The sequence below is a fragment of the Pristiophorus japonicus genome, chromosome 6 (genome assembly GCF_044704955.1).
Source record: "Pristiophorus japonicus isolate sPriJap1 chromosome 6, sPriJap1.hap1, whole genome shotgun sequence".
NCBI lineage: Eukaryota > Metazoa > Chordata > Chondrichthyes > Pristiophoridae > Pristiophorus > Pristiophorus japonicus.
Window position 1 is genome coordinate 256812790 of NC_091982.1, and position 13333 is coordinate 256826122.

Here is a 13333-nt window from a genome sequence, read left to right on the forward strand (position 1 = left end):
CACTGGGTATACTGCTCACAGGTGTGAGATTTTGCTGTAATTTACACTGGTTAGACTAACGGGTGTGAAATTTCCCTATAAATATACACTGGGTATACTACTCACAGATGTGAGATTTCCCTGTAATTTACACTGTGTATACAATTCACAGGTGTGAGATTGCACTGTAATTTTCACTGGGTATACTAACAGGTGTGAGATTTCCCTATAATATACACTGGGGAGACTAACAGGTGTGAGATTTTCCTGTAATTTACACTGGGTATACTACTCACAGGTGTGAGATTTACCTATAATTTACACTGTGTATACGAGTCACAGGTGTGAGATTTTCCTGTAATTTACACTGGGTATACTCCTCGCAGATGTGAGATTTCCCTATAATTTACACTGTGCATACTACTCACAGGTGTGAGATTTCCCTGTAATGTACACGTGGTATACTACTCACAAGTATGATATTTCCCTGTAATTTACACTGTGTATACTACATACAGGTGTGAGATTTCCCTATAATTTGCACTGGGTATGCTACTCACAGGTGTGTGATTTCCTGTAATTTACACTGTGTATACTACTCACAGGTGTGAAATTTCCCGATAATTTACACTGTGTATGCAACTCAAAATTGTGAGATTTCCCTGTAATTTACACTGGGTGTACGACTCACAGGTGTGACATTTCCCTGTAATTTACACTGGGTATACTACTCAGAGGTGTGAGATCTCCCTGTAATTTACACTGGGTATACTATTCACAGGTGTGAGATTTCCCTGTAATTAACATTGGGTTTACTAACAGATGTGAGATTTCTCTATAATTTACACTGGGTATACTACTCACAGGTGTGACATTTCCTGTAATTTACACTGGGTATACTACTAACAGGTGTGAGATTTCCCTCTAATCTACACTGGGTATAATACTCACAGGTGTGAGATTTCGCTGTAATTTACACTGGGTATATTAATGGGTGTGTGATTTCCCTGTAATTAACATTGGGTATACTAACAGATGTGAGATTTCTCTATAATTTACACTGGGTATACTACTCACAGGTGCGACATTTCCTGCAATTTACACCGGGTATACTACTCACAGGTGTGAGATTTCCTGTAATTTACATTGTGTATACTGACAGCTGTGAGATTTCCCTGTAATTTACACTGGGTATACTAACAGCTGTGAGATTTCCCTGTAATTTACACTGGGTATACTACTCACAGGTGTGAGATTTCCCTGTAATTTGCACTGAGTGAACTACTCACAAATGTGAGATTGCCCTGTAATTTACACTGGGTATACTACTCACAGGTGTGAGATTTCCCTGTAATTTTCACTGTGTATACTAGTCACAGGTGTGAGATTTCCCTATAATTTACACTGGGTATACTACTCACAGGTGGGACATTTCCCTATAATTTACAGTGGGTATACTACTCACAGGTGGGACATTTCCTGTAATTTACACTGGGTATACTACTCACAGGGTGAGATTTCCCTGTAATTTACACTGGGTATACTACTCACAGGTGTGAGATGTCCCTGTAATTTACACTGAGTAAACTACTCACAGGGGTGAGATTTCCCTGTAATTTACACTGGGTATACTACTAACAGGTGTGAGATTTCGCTGAAATTTACATTGGTATACTAATGGGTGTGAAATTTCCCTATAATTTACAGTTGGTATACTACTCACAGGCGTGAGTACTCCCTATAATTTACACTGGGTATACTAAGAGGTGTGAAATTTCCCTATAATTTACACTGGGTACACTAACGAGTGTGAAATTTCCCTATAATTTACAATGGTTTTACTACTCACATATGTGAGAATTCCCTATAATTTACACTCGGTATACTACTCACAGGTGTGAAATTTCCCGATAATTTACACTGTGTATACAACTCAAAGTTGTGCGATTTCCCTGTAATTTACACTGGGTGTACGACTCACAGGTGTGACATTTCACTGTAATTTACACTGGGTATACTACTCACAGGTGTGAGATTTCCCTGTAATTTACACTGGGTATACTGTTCACAGTTGTGAGATTTCCCTGTAATTAACATTGGGTTTACTAACAGATGTGAGATTTCTCTATAATTTACACTGGGTATACTACTCACAGGTGTGACATTTCCTGTAATTTACACTGGGTATATTACTCACAGGTGTGAGATTTCCTGTAATTTACACTGGGTATACCAACAGGTGTGAAATTTCCCGATAATTTACACTGTGTATACAACTCACAGGTGTGAGATTTCCCTGTAATTTACACTCGGTATACAACTCACAGATGTGAGATTTCCCTGTAATTTTCACACGGTATACTAACAGGTGTGAGATTTGACTGTAATTTACACTGCGTATACTACTCACAGGTGTGAGATTTCCCTGTAATTTTCACTGTGTATACTCGTAACAGGTGTGAGATTTCCCTATAATTTACACTGTGTATACTACTCACAGGTGTGAGATTTCCCTGTAATTTACACTGGGTATACTACTCACAGGTGTGAGATTTCCCTGTAATTTGCACTGAGTAAACTACTCACAGATGTGAGATTTCCCTGTAATTTACACTGGGTATACTATTCACAGGGTGAGATTTCCCTTTAATTTATACTGGGTATACGACTCACAGGTGTGAGATTTCCCTGTAATTTACACTGGGTGTACTCCTCACAGGTGTGAGATTTCCCTGTAATTTTCACTGTGTATACTCGTAACAGGTGTGAGATTTCCCTATAATTTACACTGGGTATACTACTCACAGGTGGGACATTTGCTGTAATTTACACTGGGTATACTACTCACAGGTGTGAGATTTCCCTGTAATTTACACTGGGTATACTACTAACAGGTGTGAGATTTCGCTGAAATTTACACTGGGTATACAAATGGGTGTGAAATTTCCCTATAACTTACACTGGGTATACTACTCACAGATGTGAGTACTCCCTATAATTTACACTGGGTATACTAACAGGTGTGAAATTTCCCTATAATTTACACTGGGTACACTAACGAGTGTGAAATTTCCCTATAATTTACAATGGTTTTACGACTCACATATGTGACAATTCCCTATAATTTACACTCGGTACACTACTCACAGGTGTGAGATTTCCTGTAATTTACACTGGGTATACTAACAGGTGTGAAATTTCACGATAATTTACACTGTGTATACAACTCAAAGGTGTGAGATTTCCCTGTAATTTATACTGGGTATACGACTCACAGGTGTGACATTTCCCTGTAATTTACACTGGGTATACTACTCACAGGTGTGAGATCTCCCTGTAATTTACACTGTGTATAATCGTCACAGATGTGAGATTTCCCCATAATTTACACTGGGTATACTGCTCACAGGTGTGAGATTTTGCTGTAATTTACACTGGTTAGACTAACGGGTGTGAAATTTCCCTATAAATATACACTGGGTATACTACTCACAGATGTGAGATTTCCCTGTAATTTACACTGTGTATACAATTCACAGGTGTGAGATTGCACTGTAATTTTCACTGGGTATACTAACAGGTGTGAGATTTCCCTATAATATACACTGGGGAGACTAACAGGTGTGAGATTTTCCTGTAATTTACACTGGGTATACTACTCACAGGTGTGAGATTTACCTATAATTTACACTGTGTATACGAGTCACAGGTGTGAGATTTTCCTGTAATTTACACTGGGTATACTCCTCGCAGATGTGAGATTTCCCTATAATTTACACTGTGCATACTACTCACAGGTGTGAGATTTCCCTGTAATGTACACGTGGTATACTACTCACAAGTATGATATTTCCCTGTAATTTACACTGTGTATACTACATACAGGTGTGAGATTTCCCTATAATTTGCACTGGGTATGCTACTCACAGGTGTGTGATTTCCTGTAATTTACACTGTGTATACTACTCACAGGTGTGAAATTTCCCGATAATTTACACTGTGTATGCAACTCACAGGTGTGAGATTTCCCTGTAATTTACACTCGGTATACAACTCACAGATGTGAGATTTCCCTGTAATTTTCACACGGTATACTAACAGGTGTGAGATTTGACTGTAATTTAAACTGCGTATACTACTCACAGGTGTGAGATTTCCCTGTAATTTTCACTGTGTATACTGACAGCTATGAGAATTCCCTGTAATTTATACTGGGTATACTAACAGGTGTGAGATTTCCCTGTAATTTACAATGGTTATAATACTCACAGGTGTGAGATTTCCTGTACTTTACACTGGGTATACTCACAGGTGTGAGATTTCCCTGTAATTTACACTGAGTATACTACTCACAGGTGTGAGATTTCCCTGTAATATACACTGTGTATACTACCCACAGGTGTGAGATTTCCCTGTAATATACACTGGGTATACTACTCACATATGTGAGAATTCCCTATAATTTGCAGTGGGTACACTACTCACAGGTGTGAGATTTCCTGCACTTTACACTGGGCATACGACTCACAGGTGTGAGATTACCCTGTAATTTACATTGGATATACTACTAACAGGTGTGAGATTTCCCTGTAATTTATACTGGATATACGACTCACAGATGTGAAATTTCCCGCTAATTTACACTGTGCAGATAATTCACAGGTGTGAGATTTCCATGTAATTTGCACTGGGTATACTAATCACAGGTGTGAGATTTCCCCATAATTTACACTGTATATACTATTCACAGGTGTGAGATTTCCCTGTAATTTACACTGTGTATACTACTCACAGGTGTGACTTTCCCTATAATTGCACTGGTATACTACTCACAGGTGTGCGGTTTGCCTGCAATTTACACTGTGTATACTATTCACATGTGTGAGATTTGCCTGTAATTACGCTGGGTATACTACTCACAGGTCTGAGATTTCCCTGTAATTTACACTGTATATACTATTCACAGGTGTGAGATTTCCCTGTAATTTACACTAGATATACAAACAGGTGTGAGATTTCCCTGTAATTTACACTAGGTGTACTACTCACAGCTGTGAGATTTCCCTGTAATATACACTGGGTAAACTACTCAGAGGGGTGAGATTTCCCTGTAATTTACACTGGGTATACTACTAACAGGTGTGAGATTTCCCTATAATTTATACTGGGTATGCGACACACAGGTGTGAAATTTCCCGCTAATTTACACTGTGCATATAATTTATAGGTGTGAGATTTCCATGTAATTTACACTGTGCATACTAATCACAGGTGTGAGATTTCGCTGTAATTTACACTGGGTATACTAACGGGTGTGAAATTTCCCTATAATTTACACTGGGCATACTACTCACAGATTTGAGAAATCCCTATAATTTACACTGGGTATACTAACAGGTGTGAAATTTCCCTATAATTTATACTGGGTATACTAACAAGTGTGAAATTTCCCTATAATTTACACTGGGTATACTACTCACATATGTGTGAATTCCCTATAATTTACACTGGGTACACCACTCACGGTTGTGAGATTTCCTGCAATTTACACTGGGTATACTATTTACAGGTGTGAGATTAAACTGGAATTTACACTGGGTATACTAATAGGTGGGAGATTTCCGTTTAATTTACACTGGATATACTAATATGTGTGAGATTTCCCTATAATTTACGCTGGGTATACTACTCACAGGTGTGAGATTTCCCTGTAATATACACTGGGTATACTACTCACAGGTGTGAGATTTCTCTGTAATTTACACTGGGTATACTATTCACAGGTGTGAGATTTTCCTGTAATTTACACTGGGTATACTACCCACAGGTGTGAGATTTGCCTGTAATTTACACTGGGTATACTATTCACAGGTGTGAGATTTTCCTATAATTTATACTGGGTATACGACACACAGGTGTGAAATTTCCCGCTAATTTACACTGTGCATATAATTTACAGGTGTGAGATTTCCATGTAATTTGCACTGGGTATACTAATCACAGGTGTGAGATTTCCCTGTAATTTACACTGTGTATACTAGTCACAGGTGTGAGATTTCCCTATAACTTACACTGGGTATACTACTCACAGGTGTGAGATTTCGCTGTAATTTGCACTGGGTATACTAACGGGTGTGAAATTTCCCTATAATTTACCCTGGGTATACTACTCACAGATTTGAGAAATCCCTATAATTTACACTGGGTATACTAACAGGTGTGAAATTTCCCTATAATTTATACTGGGTATACTAACAAGTGTGAAATTTCCCTATAATTTACAATGGGTATACTACTCACATATGTGTGAATTCCCTATAATTTACACTGGGTACACCACTCACGGTTGTGAGATTTCCTGCAATTTACACTGGGTATCCTACTTACAGGTGTGAGATTAAACTGGAATTTACATTGGGTATACAAATAGGTGGGAGATTTCAGTTTAATTTACACTGGATATACTAATATGTGTGAGATTTCCCTATAATTTACGCTGGGTATACTACTCACAGGTGTGAGATTTCCCTATAATTTACACTGGGTACACTACTCACAGGTGTGAGATTTCTCTGTAATTTACACTGGGTATACTATTCACAGGTGTGAGATTTTCCTGTAATTTACACTGGGTATACTACTCACATGTGTGAGATTTGCCTGTAATTTACACTGGGTATACTATTCACAGGTGTGAGATTTCCTGTAATTTACACTGTGAATACTACTCACAGGTGTGACATTTCCCTATAATTTGCACTGTGTATACTACTCACAGGTGTGAGATTTCCCTGTAATTTATACTGGGTACACGACTCACAGGTGTGAGATTTCCCTGTAATTTGCACTGGGTATGCTACTCACAGGTGTGAAATTTCCCTGTAATTTACACTGGGTATACTACCCACAGATGTGAGATTTGCCTGTAATTTACACTGGGTATACTACTCACAGGTGTGAGATTTCCCTGTAATTTACACTGTGTATACTATTCACAGGTGTGTGATTTCCCTGTAATTCACACTGTATATACTATTCACAGGTGTGAGATTTCCCTGTAATTTACACTAGGTATACAAACAGGTGTGAGATTTCCCTGTAATTTAGGCTGGGTATACTACTCACAGCTGTGAGATTTCACTGTAATTTACACTGGGTATGCTATTAACAGGTGTGAGATTTGCCTGTTATTTACACTGTGTATGCTATTAACAGATGTGTGATTTGCGTGTAATTTACACTGGGTATACTACTCACATGTCTGAGATTTCCCTATAATTTACACTGTATATACTATTCACAGATGTGAGATTTCTCTGTAATTTACTCTGGGTATACTACTCACAGGTGTGAGATTTCCCTATAATTTAGACTGCGTATACTACTCACAGGTGTGAGATTTCCCTGTAATTTACACTGTGTACACTAACAATTGTGAGATTTCCCTGTAATTTACACTGAATATACTAATCACAGGCGTGAGATTTCCCTGTAATTTACACTGGGTATACTGACAGGTGTGAGATTTCCCTGTAATTTCACTGCGTATACTACTCAGAGGTGTGAGATTTCCCTGTAATTTACACTGGGTATAATTTTCACAGGTGTGAGATTACCATGTAATTTACACTGGGTATACTAGTCACAGGTGTGAGATTAAAACTGGAATTTACACTGGGTATACTAATAGTTGGGAGATTTCCGTTTAATTTACACTGGATATACTAATATGTGTGAAATTTCCCTATAATTTACACTGGGTATACTACTCACAGGTGTGAGATTTCCCTATAATTTACACTGGGTATACTACTCACAGGTGTGAGATTTCCCTGTAATTTACACTGGGTATACTATTCAAAGGTGTGAGATTTGCCAGTAATTTACACTGGGTATACTGCTCACAGGTCTGAGATTTGCCTGTAATTTACACTGGGTATACTACTCACAGGTGTGAGATTTCCCTGTAATTTACACTGGGTATACTATTCACAAGTGTTAGATTTCCCTGTAATTTACACTGGGTACACTGACAGCTGTGAGATTTCCCTGTAATTTACACTGTGTATACTACTCACAGGTGTGAAATCTCCTGTAATTTACACTGGGTATACACACAGTTGTGAGATTTCCTGTAATTTACACTGTGTGTACTACTCACAGGTATTAGATTTCCCTGTAATTTACACTGGGTATTCTATTCGGTGTGAGATTTCCCCATAATCTACACTGTGTATACTATTCACATGTGTGAGATTACCCTGTAATTTACACTGGGTATACAAATCACAGGTGTGAGATTTCCCTGTAATTTACACTGGCTATACTACTAACAGGTGTGAGATTTTCCTGCAATTTACACTGGGTATACTGCTCACAGATGTGAGATTTCACGATAATTCACACTGTGTATACCACACAGAGGTGTGATTTCCCTGTAATTTACACTGGTTTTACTAACAGGTGTGAGAATTCTCTATAATTTACACTGGGTATACTACTCACAGGTGTGAGATTTCCTGTAATTTTCACTGGGTATACTACTCACAGGTGTGAGATTTCCTGTAATTTACACTGGGTATACTGACAGCTGTGAGATTTCCCTGTAATTTACACTGGGTATACTAACAGGTGTGAGATTTCCCTGTAATTTACACAGGGTATACTACTCACAGGCGTGAGATTTCCCTGTAATTTACACTGGGTATACTAACAGGTGTGAGAATTCTCTCTAATTTACACTGGGTATACTGACAGCTGTGAGATTTCCCTGTAATTTACACTGTGTATACGACTCACGGGTGTGCGATTTTCCTGTAATTTACACTGGGTATACTACTCACAGGTGTGAGATTTCCCTGTAATTTACACTGGGTATACTACTGACAGGTATGAGATTTCCCTGTAATTTACACTGTGTATACGACTCACGGGTGTGCGATTTTCCTGTAATTTACACTGGGTATACTACTCACAGGTGTGAGATTTCCCTGTAATTTACACTGGGTATACTACTGACAGGTATGAGATTTCCCTGTAATTTACACTGGGTATGCTATTCACAGGTGTGAGATTTCTCTGTAATTGTCACTGGGTATACTACTCACAGGTGTGAGATTTCCCTGTTATTTACACTGTGTATACTATTCACAGGTGTGAGATTTTCCTGTAATTTACACTGGGTATACTTCTCACAAGTGTTAGATTTCCCTGTAATTTACACTGTGTATACTGACGGCTGTGAGATTTCTCCTGTAATTTACACTGGGTATACTAACAGATGTGAGATTTCCCTGTATTTTACACTGTGTATACTACTCACAGGTGTGAAATCTCCTGTAATTTACACTGGGTATACTCACAGTTGTGAGATTTCCTGTAATTTACACTGAGTATACTACTCACAGGTGTGAGATTTCCCTGTAATTTACACTGGGTATCCTAACATGTGTGAGATTTCCCTGTAATTTACACTGGGTATGCTACTCACAGGTGTGAGATTTGCCTGTAATTTACACTGGGTATACTACTCACAGGTGTGAGATTTCCCTATAATTTACTCTGGGTATACTTCTCACAGGTGTGAGATTTCCCTGTAATTTACACTGGGTATACTACTCACAGGTGTGAGATTTGCCTGTCATTTATACTGTGAATACTATTCAAAGGTGTGAGATTTGCCTGTAATTTACACTGGGTATACTACTCACAGGTCTGAGATTTCCCTGTAATTTACACTGGCTATACTACTCACAGGTGTGAGATTTCTCTGTAATTTACACTGTGTATACTACTCACAGGTGTGAGATTTTCCTGTAATTTACACTGGGTATACTACTCACAGGTGTGAGATTTCCCTGTAATTTACACTGGGTATACTACTCACAGGTGTGAGATTTGCCTGTCATTTATACTGTGAATACTATTCAAAGGTGTGAGATTTGCCTGTAATTTACACTGGGTATACTACTCACAGGTCTGAGATTTCCCTGTAATTTACACTGGCTATACTACTCACAGGTGTGAGATTTCCCTGTAATTTACACTGTGTATACTACTCACAGGTGTGAGATTTTCCTGTAATTTACACTGGGTATACTACTCACAGGTGTGAGATTTCCCTTTAATTTACACTGGGTATACTATTCACAGTTGTGAGTTTTCTCTATAATTTACACTGGATATGCTACTCACAGGTGTGAGATTTCCTGTAATTTTCACAGGGTATACTACTCAGAAGTGTGAGATTTCCTGTAATTTACACTGGGTATACTGACAGCTGTGAGATTTCCCTGTAATTTACACTGGGTATACTGACTGCTGTGATATTTCCCTGTAATTTACACTGTGTATACTACTCACAAGTGTGAGATTTCCTGTAATTTACACTTGGTATACTGACAGCTGTGAGATTTCCCTGTAATTTACACTTGGTATACTAACAGGTGTGAGATTTCCCTGTAATTTACACTGGGTATACTGACAGTTGTGAGATTTCCCTGTAATTTAAACTGTGTATACTACTCACAAGTGTGAGATTTCCTGTAATTTACACTGGTTTTACTAACAGGTGTGAGATTTCCCTGTAATTTACACTGGATATACTAACAGGTGTGAGATTTCCCTGTAATTTACACTGTGTATACTGTTGGAGCGGATCTTTGGACATATACTTGATTGTGTACGGGACCAAACATTTGTTTTATTTTCCCCTTTAAATGAATTTTGTAAGCGACAATACTGATGCATTATGCTTTAAACAGTTAGACTTTAAGGTATGCTGCCCTTGAGTTAATGGAGATAGAAAAGTGAGATAATGAACACTGGAAAGTTAAGTGCTGGGTATGTTTGTTTATACCGGTGTCAAAAGCCTGCACTTGTTTACACTGCCCTGTCACAATGCAGGATGGGTTATATCAAAAGCTTAGCCTTCGATAGTCAAAGGTTTGTCGTGCTAAAGCATGTGTTGTAAAGTGACGTAATTTGTAAGATAAAAGAACTTCACTGCAGATACCAATTTGAAAAGTGGTTCAAAGACAGGGGTCTTTAACATTTCTCCCAAAGCTTTGTCTCCGATTTAATAAATCTCTCTTTATATATTATACAGTCTCGGAAATATTTTTCCACAACAAAATGGCGTAGTCGACAGGATACTGTCTGATCAGACGTGATCACTTGAGACAGTATCTGGAATCTGGTGTTAGAGACTGAAAAGAGAGGTGTACGGGCATGACGGGATAGTGTATAAGATACGAGTAAACAGATAGTGGGAAGAGGCTGACTAACCAGTTTGAGTTGTCCCTTTAGTAAATAAGGTTGGTGCGGAAGGGAACTGATCGATCCAACCTAGAGCCGAAACTCCAGTGGTAAGGAAACACGTTAGCTTTGTTGCGAAGACAAAGGGTCTCCACAGAGTAGTCGTGGCCGTGAGTATTGCAGAAACAAAGGGAAACGTCCGAGACTGGCGAACATGGAAGGTAAGGAAGGGAATGTAAAACGCGGTCTGCCCGGGTCATTAATTAATTCCTATCATTAATTGTAACTTGCGTAATTACGTAATGCCATAAAAAAGCTGATAGTGACTATCTTAAGTGACATATGGATCCAGACATAAGCTTTGTTGAATGAAGAGAGACTTTTGTGAGTGTCTATTTTGAATGAAGAGAGTACTCGAGTAATTTTGACTGTGGAATGAATGAAAGCCTGTTTTAAGAAGGTGTGGAGTTGCCTGCCTGTTTTAGCTCCACCCACTCTTTCCAAACAGAGTGAAATATTTTTTTTTTTAACCCTTCGTAGTGTTGTCCTGTATGTGGGAAGTTTAAGAAACTGTGAACCTTATGGTATTACATTTTAAGTTAGAAACGAAGGTGTGGATATATTCGGATGATAAGTTACGGAGCTAGGAAATGCACAAAGGATAGGTTTGTTGAGTAAAAGATAAAAATACATGGTCCCACAGTACAGTAAAAAAAAAGAAATTGACACGCTCAGTTACTTGTCGAAAGAAAACATGCAATTGGGTTGAAAGACATAAATTTAGTCCAGGAATGAGATAAAGAATGCCTTTCAAAACGCTCCCATTTTCCTTTGTGTAAAACCTTGACACGAAAGCTTCTAGCTCAGTAAAAAAAAAAGAGTTTTAAATTTAGAAATACCTTCAGGGATCAGGTCAAACTCCTGGGCGAGTGGTGAGCTATCTGTGAAGGTGTAAAAGGGACTTTTGAAAAAGGCTAAAACAGTAAGCTTTAGCAGTTTAGAAAAGAAAAAGATAAAGCAGGAAAAGGTCTCTGCCACGGGAACAGGAGGAGGGCAGAAAAGGGGGACTTGCCATAATTGTGGAAAACCGGGCCATTTTGCCAGGAAATGCAAAGGGAAAGGCAATGAAAAGCAATGCACGTATTGTGGTAAGAAAGGGCACCTGGAAGCGACATGCTATGGTAAAAATGGCTATCCTGATAAGGCAAGGACCCTGTCAGAACAGGAATACCAGCAGTGGCAGGCGTACAAAGCCACCCGGTGATGTCTGGTGGCCCCTGCACAAAGTAAAAAGGAGGGAAGGATATATGTGTCTGCACTAGTAGGGGGCCGACAGTGTGAGATGCTAGTGGACACTGGAGCCTCAATATCCATTACCAATATGCCCCTTCCCGTCACCGACAAGAAGGCTCTGATAAACAGAATAGATGGACGGCCCACACTGGCCTACCTGAGTATCACCCAATTGGTGGAAATTGATAACTTATATATACCCATGAGATTTTACGTATGCAAGAATGGTGAGGGAACAATATTGGGGAATGATGTAATGAGGGAATTTAAGGCCCTGATTGATTGCGGCAAGGAGAAACTGACATGGCCAAAGGCGGATGGCAGTAAGGGAGATTTAGGACAGATAACCCACCATGTGGACAGTATAGGTGTAGCTACAGCCACAAAAACTGACTGGCTTATCGGGACTGGAGGGTATGGAGTCATATGTGCCTCTGTGCCCGGGGTCTGGGCATAGACAAAATTGGATACTGGAAAGGTGAAGATGGATCCTATTAAAGTCCCTGGACCACCTCATAAACCACACCGACAATACCCTATAAGACCTGAAGCTAGAACAGCGGTTGTAGAAATAGTAAAAGGGCTAGTGGAAAAGGGTATCTTAAAAGAAACAGTTAGCACCACTAACTCCCCAACATGGCCGGTAGGGAAATCCCAGGTCCTGTACCTAGGGTACTGCCTCTCAAAGGGGCTGAAAGAAATGCCCTCGGATAGGAAAAAGGCTGTCAAGGACATGCCTAGACCAGTAACGGTAAGGGGGGGTGAGGAAGGTACTGGGCCTCTTTAATTACAGCCGGAACTTTAT

The 13333-nt window shown here is 39.1% G+C and overlaps 1 protein-coding gene across 1 annotated transcript in view; it reads right to left on the reverse strand.

Moving 5' to 3' along the window:
- The window catches only part of LOC139266054 (collagen alpha-5(IV) chain-like), a 369608-nt gene that overhangs the window by 262109 nt on the left and 94166 nt on the right, over nt 1–13333 (reverse strand). The gene's annotated exons all lie outside the window — the stretch shown is intronic.